This window comes from Homalodisca vitripennis, unplaced genomic scaffold (genome assembly GCF_021130785.1).
Source record: "Homalodisca vitripennis isolate AUS2020 unplaced genomic scaffold, UT_GWSS_2.1 ScUCBcl_6893;HRSCAF=14322, whole genome shotgun sequence".
Lineage (NCBI taxonomy): Eukaryota > Metazoa > Arthropoda > Insecta > Hemiptera > Cicadellidae > Homalodisca > Homalodisca vitripennis.
Window position 1 is genome coordinate 23,835 of NW_025783006.1, and position 9,090 is coordinate 32,924.

Sequence of the window (9,090 nt, forward strand, 5' to 3'; positions counted from 1 at the left end):
AAGGAACCAGAATAGAATTTTCTTATAATCAGTTGAAAGAACTCAAAAATGGTGGACTTTTGAAAGATTTATTAGATTTTGGAGAAAATATTCCAGTTGTTAAAAATGTTGTTCCTTATGTTCGTAAAGCTGCTCCAATCGTTAAAAAAGATGTGATTCCTATTGTTCGAAACATTTTAAATTGGTTAGATAAAGAGTTGGAAGATGTTACAGGATCTGGATTAGATGAAAAAACTTTGAATTACGTGAAATCAAACATTAAAAAAAATTTGAACCCTTAACATTCGGAGAATTGGAAGAAATCTGCAAAAATATTAAACATTTTAGAGGAATTTTCATGAGAGATACATTACCCGAAAAAGTTAAGAAATTTGAATGTGGAATTGTGAATTTAGACTCGATTTTGGGGAGTGGAACGCATTGGGTTTGTTATTATAAAAATGATAAGAATGCATGTTATTTTGATTCGTATGGAAGAATTGAGGACAAACCGCCGATAGAATTGATCAAATATTTGAAAAAATTCAAGCGTCTACTACAATGACTCTCAGATTCAAGACTATAACGATCCCCCAATTTGTGGACATTTGTGTATTTTTGTTTTGAATGAACTGAGTAATGGTAAAGATTTTAAAGAAGTTGTTAACAAATTATTGCTTAATAAATATGGATTCACAAAATATTTTTGACGTATTTGGAACACAAATTATTCAAAATGTAGATAATAGTTTGAATTTTGATAGTTTGAGAAATGAGTTTGATAACAAGTTAGAAAATTTATTACAAAACCTTCCAGATTCAGATACGTTTGCTGTCGAGATTGAAGATTTTAAAGCAGAATATGATAACAAACTTGCAAATTTCATGAGTTCAAATGAAGTTGCTGATAAAATAAAAACATTGGAAAAAGAAGTTGATGATGGTGTAAAAAAATTATTTACCAATTTAATGTCTCATATCGAAAAAGCTGATGAAATTACTGAAGCGATCAAAGTTGAAAAGAATTATGTTAGTTTGGCTAATAAGAAAAGAATTGTCGGTGTTCGACCTGGTATTGACAAACATGATGTTGTTGTTTAAAGAACAAATTTTAAAAACCTCTAAAATTATCAGAAAACATCGATATTGTTGATTTACATGATCCGAATGTTAAAAATGCCTTAGATTTTAAAGGAAAAAGAATTAGCGGTGTTAGTAAAGGAATTAAATCCATTTGATGTTGTTGTAATGATTCAATTAGAAGATCCTATTAAAATGTTTAATGAACTAAAACAAAATTATGAGAATCATAAACAGCATGTTAAAGATTTTACAACAGAAGTCTATGACAAGTTAGAAGCCAGAAATAGAAGATCAGTAGACGATGTTGGTGAAATTAATGAAAAACTTACTAATTTTAAAGAGTCTTTTGATAAGTTTAGTTTAGATGCTACGAAAACTTTTGAGAATATTGGTCATAAATTTGTTGAATACAATGATTCTTATGCTGTCAAATTTCAAAAATTAGAAAAAAACTTAATAATATGGAGGAAGATCTTACTGAAATAGGTATTCGCGTAGGGTTTTATGCATGATAAAATTTCCTTATATAAATGGCGCTCATATATTGTGTGAGATGTAAAGAAAAAAACTGCAACAAATGATATAAAATACTATGCAAACATCAATGGAGTTAAAAGAATTTCGGGAAAATGTGCTGAATGTAACGCTAAAAAGAGCCAATTTATAAAAACTTGAAATTTTTTCTTAATAAATAGAGATGGCGGGACATTACAGTGCTTTCGATCTTTTTATAATGCAACACGAAAGAGATTTGAAAAAAGAACATTGGGATGATATTTCTCAAAAATATGAATTATCCGAAGATATGATGAGATTATACGTAAACAAATTGAATTGGTATAACATTGCAAAATATCAAAATCTGTCCCCAGAGTTCATTCAAGAAAATATACATTATCAATTAAAAGATCATATGTCTGTTTCTTTGCCTCTATCAACACTTGAGTATAAAGTTTTTGGATGAAAATAAAGATACAGTTGATTGGAACAATATTATAGATAGCGGTTACTATCCTGTGCAGATTTTATTGAAATATGTGGCCGAAATTGCAAAATTTAAGGAAGAGAATCCTGAATATGACGAAGTAGATCATTAAAAAAATGACTCTAATTTATATCTTTTCTTATAAAAACGTACATTAGATCGATGAAAAAATGATACACGATGTTTAAATTTTCTCTTATTAAATGGCGGACTACAGAAAATATGCTAGTGATATTGAAAGGGCGGAGTTTAAAAATTTCTATCCAATTAGTAAAACAACATTTGAATGAACCGAATAAAAGAACTGAGTTTAATATTGATTTTGGAGATAACTTTTGCTCGTCTAACTTCCAGTTTTATATTTCTTGAACTTTAACAAAACAAGATGGTCAAGCATATCTTGGAACTGATAATGTTAGATTAATCGATAATTTTATACCGTTTTTATTTTCTAAGATTGAAGTAAGAAAACACAATAAATTGATAGAAGAAGTCGAAAACTGTGGTCAATTAAGCACTATTAAAGGAACCATTTGTTATTCCAAAAGTGATGTATTTTCAAACAGTTTTGAATCAACTTTTAAATTTGGACAATTTGGAAGCGGTCGGTGATTTAGCACATTTCGGCTTAGGATTCTTTGAAAATGTTACTATTCCGATCTATAAAGGTGGATTTTACATTAGTTTCATAAGAGCTGAAGACGATGATGTGATTCTGAAGACTGCAACTGGAAATGTTATGCCTGTTGATGGCAAAATTACAATTAACGAGTTTTTCATTAGAGTTCCGATGATTGATTTACAAAACCACGAGTAAAATTCAGTTGATTGATGAAATTATAAAATCTCAAAACATCACGTTTAATTTTCTAGATTGGCAATGTATTGAGCAAAAAGGTATTTCCGGAACAACTTATTCGTTCGATATCACAAATATTTATAGAAATATCTTCAATCCCAAGTTCGTTATCATTGGTTTTCAAACAGATAGACAGAATAATCAAGAAAAAAATCCTTCAAAGTTCGATAGTTTGGATGTAAAAAATATCAGAGTAAAATTGAATGGTTCTTATTATCCAGATGAATTACAAAATTTAAACATTTCCGGTGGTCTTTTCAGAATCATGTATCAGATGTATCAAGATTTTAAGAAAGTTTACTACAAAAAATATGGAAATGTATTACAACCCCAAAGAATTTATAGCAAACAGACCCATTTATGTCATTGATACAACAAAGAGTTTGACAAATATTTCTAGTTCAAAGAAACGATATAATTATCAATATGGATTTTCAAAATGCTGTTACAAACGCGATTTGTTATGTGGTTGTGGTTTCTGAGAAATTTTTAGCCTATGATGTGATTAAGAACGATATTAGAGAAATTCAGTAGTTAATGATGTTCATATTGTTCTCTTTCATTCCTTCTAAAACTTTAAAAATATACTCTTTCGCTGATGAAAAATCTCGATTTCTTCCGTAATAATCTTTGTAATCAAATAGGTAAGAAAGGAGGGTTACTATACTACTTTTCAGCTACCTGTAAAAAATCTACTTTTTTTGCAAAATTTTGCTAGAATTCTACTAAATTTAGCAAAGTTTTACTAAAATTACTGCATTTTTGTTCAAAATGTTGAGTTAAAAAAATTTCAGCTACTTTTAAAAATAGTGAAAAAAGTTAGAAAATTGTACTAATTTTGGCAAATATTAACAAATTTAAAAATTTGGAACGCGGAGCGTGAACGTGAACGTGGAACGTAGAACGTGAACATGGAACGTGAACGTGAACGTGGAACATGTTTAAAAACACGAATTTACATGTAAAATCTCGTTAAATTAAAACGTAAAACACAAAATTTACGTTCATGTTACGTTCTTGTTACGTTCCACGTTCTACGTTCCACGTTCACGTTCACGTTCCACGTTCACGTTCCACGTTCCACGTTCACGTTCCACGTTCACGTTCCACGTTCACGTTCACGTTCCATGTTCACGTTCTACGTTCCACGTTCACGGACCGTGAACGTGGAACGTGAACGTGGAACGTAGAACGTGGAACGTAGAACGTTGGAACGTAGAACGTGGAACGTAGAACGTGGAACGTAACAAGAACGTAACATGAACGTAAATTTTGTGTTTTACGTTTAATTTAACGAGATTTTACATGTAAATTCGTGTTTTTAAAACATGTTCCACGTTCACGTTCACGTTCCATGTTCACGTTCTACGTTCCACGTTCACGTTCACGTTCCGCGTTCCAAATTTTTAAATTTGTTAATATTTGCCAAAATTAGTACAATTTTCTAACTTTTTTCACTATTTTTAAAAGTAGCTGAAATTTTTTAACTCAACATTTTGAACAAAAATGCAGTAATTTTAGTAAAACTTTGCTAAATTTAGTAGAATTCTAGCAAAATTTTGCAAAAAAAGTAGATTTTTTACAGGTAGCTGAAAAGTAGTATAGTAAACCCTCCTTTCTTACCTATTTGAAAAGTAGTATAGTAACCCTCCTTTCTTACCTATTTGAAACAGTGATAGATTCTTCTATTTATTATAGAAAAATCTGTAAACTAAGACTTAAAATTATTGAAAAAATAGTATAGTTTATAGGACAAAATAGTACTATATTGGTTTGTAGGGGGTAATTTAAATTCTTTATACTATTTTTTCAATAATTTTTTTCTTATGTAAATGGAGCTACTAAAGGAATTAAATGAGGTTGGTGATTTAAAGTTCAAAGAATACAAGAAATTAATAGAATTAGAAGAAAATAAGAAACACAAAATTGTGAATTTGGAGAAAATAAAAGATAAATTCGGGTTTACAATAATTGCCGAGTTGGAAGATTGTAAAGTACACTTGCCGAACAGATTTTTAACTGTTTTGGATGAAAAAAAGATTAAAGAATTAAACAAAAATGAAAAATTACACTTGGTTGTTACTGGAAAGAAGACTATTAAAGATAAAGACTGTGTTACAATTAACTTTGTGGAATAAAGATTTCGAAGATTTCTGGATTTTTTCATTAAAACAGCTTAGAAATTAGAAGCCTACAATGAACAGTAAAACAGCTAAAGATTCGGTTATTTAACATTCGTGCTTTCTCAGATTAGTTTATTGTCCTTTAAACAGTATTTTACGTTGATTTTCTGTCTGTCCCAAAAGTGGTCTAGGAACCCCTTACTGTTTGATTTTACAGATTCGTTTATTGTCCTTTAAACAGTATTTTCCGTTGGTTTTCTGTTTACTCCAAAAGTGGTCTAGAACCGCCATATTCATATCTACTAATGTTTACACCACAATCACCAGTACAACAATGACAAAAGTTATCTGGCTAACTCTCCAACAGCTAAGTGAATTAACATTCTGTTTCGACTACAAAAAATATAATATGCAGTATATATATAATTCCAAAGCGACTCATCTAAGAAATAAACCTAAATTTGGCACTTAGGAACTGTAGAAACAGTTTCTGTATGTGTCAGGAGTGAACTGAAACAGAAATATGGGACCAACCACGTATGTTGGAGTGAGACCACCATGGGAGTGGAATAATGATTTAACAATGTCAGACTCTGTAAAAGAATAATGATCAGACTTTACATTGTATCTCAATTAAACAGGTTATAGATTATATAACACGGATTATACATAAATTATTACATAAAATAGGTGATCAGAGGTCGGACCTTAAGCAGGTTATAAGCGGGGTCCCCCAGGGCTCAGTCCTGGGTCCCTTCTTATTCACGGTCTTCATTAATGATCTTCCCAAATTTGTGCCTAATAAAAGTGTACTCTACGCTGACGACACTTCCTTCATGTGCTCTAACTTGCTCTCTCTGAAATAGACGACTTTCAATTTGTTTTTACAGTTTACTATTTTATTGTTTATAAATACAGAACCTTTTTCCAAAATAATGCAATTAAATCAAGATATAAACATAGTTTCAGGACTGCTGGAGTGCTGAAACACACCTGAGAGTGCGCACCATAGATATCGTGTGTCCTAGCTGTTCCATGAGAGTGTCGTGAGAGGTCATCGCCAGGAAGAAAGCATCAGACTTCTGCGACACTTGCTGGGCTATCTGGACTTCCACAATGTCCAGGTAATGAGTCAGCTGAAACAACACCATTGGAGCATTATATAACTTTAGAATTTAGATGCATTTAATAAATTTAGGGCAATTGTCATATTAACGGCCGGAGCGGCAAAATACAAGTGTTAATAACTTATTGGAATCGTCCTACAAAACAAAACAATATAAGGTTTGACGGGGTGGAAATGAGAAATAACGAAGTTCTAGAACATCAAAAATGGAACAACTGTTCAAGCGCAGAACAATATTTCCATGTTCTACATCCACATCGGGCATCACGTGACCTTTTGTGACCATGATTCAACCTTGTGATGACGTCATCGGATTTGGCGCCATCTTTGCAAACGTAAATGAAAAATAATACTGAAATAGAATTTCAGTTCATTTGGAATTTTGATGCAAATGAACAATGTTTTTCTTAAATTTCGAGCTACAAATTAATTAGTTGTTATCGAGTTGAGACGAGTGCCTCTGGCCATCAGCGCGGGGCAGCACTTTCGTCAACGAAAGAAAAACATCCCTCGAGATAGTACCTATCAGTAAAATATCAAATAGAGTGTACTGGAGAACACTTACCATTAGTGTGTTCCACTGACTGTACAGAAACTAAATAATCTCGTTTCGGTCGAAACGTAAACTCTTAACATGGCCCGATAATAAACACTCTGACAACCACCAATTCACTACGATTGGTCGAACTAGTGGATGGTTGATCCATGATCGTCACGCACTCACTTGATCCAACCTACAGTACACGTTATCTCTGACTTTCTTCCCCAGAGCGCTCAGATAACAGACACGCTATCAGTCCCACCCGCAGATAATATAATATTTACAGATATCCCGACACAGCACACAAACAGAACATTAAAACATTAAGAACTTAACTATTTATGTATATACCCTCTAAAATCATGTTATTTGTCATTTGCACCCCTAAAACCATATATATTTTTTTTGTTCAGGAGTGATGAGCAGAATACGTTGTTAACGTCAAATTCGTGATTTGCCACCTCGGCCTTCAATCTTATAATTTCCAAATTTAGATATTGATTAACAATGAGAATTGCTTTTTCTTATTAAGAATCTGACAGATACAGTGTATTTATACATTTCAATTTTCTTAGAACTTATGAAAATTAGTAATGATGATTAAGTAAATTATAAGGTTACGTGAATTGCAGTGTCAAAATATTGTGAACACAATTATTGAAATCTTTAAAATATTTCAACCTTACTGTGGAAGAGACTACACAAATACTATGACAACACAACTTTAATGAACAGATTACATATTTCTCAGTTTCAGGTAACATCTATTGACTCAAGTTGGCCTCTCCACGATTAGGCCTAAATATTTCAATATTTTGTTTTAAACTGGAAAACTTAGACAAAAATATTGCATTAACAGGTAAATATTACTGACCCAAAATCAGATTAGTTTCTCACTTTTAAAAAAAGAACATATTCCTATTTTTGAACTTGAAGAATGTATCCCAAAGAGAAGGAAACAAAGCATTTAAATACAAGTAATCATGTGGTCATCAAATATGGAGAAAATATACATTTGCAAAGAATAAAACAATCACAGTAATTTATAACTGAATTTGACCAGTTTTTAAAACTGGAATAAAAATGAGTCATAAAAAATGCAGTGACAGTTATGGAACCAGAAATTACACAAACAGCATATTTTTTATGTAATTGTACTGGAATTTACATCTTTATTAAGAACATTGTTTATTACATAGAAATATCTGTAACCAAATCAGGATAGTTTTTAGTGTCTTACTGAAACATTACCTGAAAGTCAGTGAATACAATTGGGTGAAGACGTTTGGAAAACTGATGGCAAACTATATAATGTGCATACATAAAATATGTATTTTATAACTGTAACGCAGTTGCACATTCTTTAATAATGAATGAGTCCATAGTATGAGTTTAAGAATGTTATATCCGAATTAGAGCTGCATTCATTTTTACCATTAGAGGCAAAAATAGGGCGAGTTTGATCGATGTGTTTACATCTGTTTAGATGTATTAATTATAGGTACCACCTGTACTTAATATATATTGAAAGTTATCAACAACTTTATTTTTTGTTTCAGAGCAACATTAATAAATCGTTTCACACCATAATTAGTCGATTTGTAATACAATAAATTTACCTTTTCCTGTAGAATCTTGGCAGAGTCTATAGAGGTGGGACTACCGGCTGTGTGGGACGAGGAAGGGGCAGTGGTGGAAGCCGGTAGTGTCTTGAGCTGGCCGAGGTGAGGAAACACTGTGTTGAACGTTTCTATATTGTTCAGAGCAAAGTTGTTGTCCAGAAATATCTTAGGAATTAACGCTTATATCAAACTGGTTCTTTTCTGAAACAAAGCAGACCGGTTTTGTTATCATTTTACCAAGTGATCTAAACTGAACAGTGAGAAAATATTTCCGAGTATGATGAATTCATAAAATACAGTAGAAAATTATTGAAAATATGAATATAAAAAAAGTTTTAGAACAAAGGAACACCAATTGGACAAATATATTAAGTCTAACGGAGAGTATCTTGAAGAAGATGGGGATAATTTCTATTTGTTCTAGATAATTACCTAGAATGCAAAATTTTCAGTTGCTGCATTATAAAAATTTACATTAAGGTATATAAATTATTATTGATAAACACGTAGAACGGCTGATAGATTACCTATTGAATTTGGAAGACACCCTTAGATTTGGGAACGTCTGCAGCAGCTCAGCATGAGAGTAAGGTTTGAGGGCTACGCTGTTCAGACGAGCATGCTTACGATGTCTCTGGAAAAACATAATATAGACCATTAATAAACATGTTAATGTAACACATTACACCTATTTATAAACACACTAGACTTGATCATCGTAAAGTTTACTATCAAGAGTCAGATTGTTAACTCATCGGTCTAAATGTTGTTT

General features: G+C 31.6%; 1 pseudogene; it reads right to left on the bottom strand.

The window, feature by feature from the left end:
- Positions 1-8,952, bottom strand: part of LOC124373984 — a 32,741-nt pseudogene extending 23,789 nt beyond the window's left edge.
- Positions 8,953-9,090: the final 138 nt, after the last annotated feature.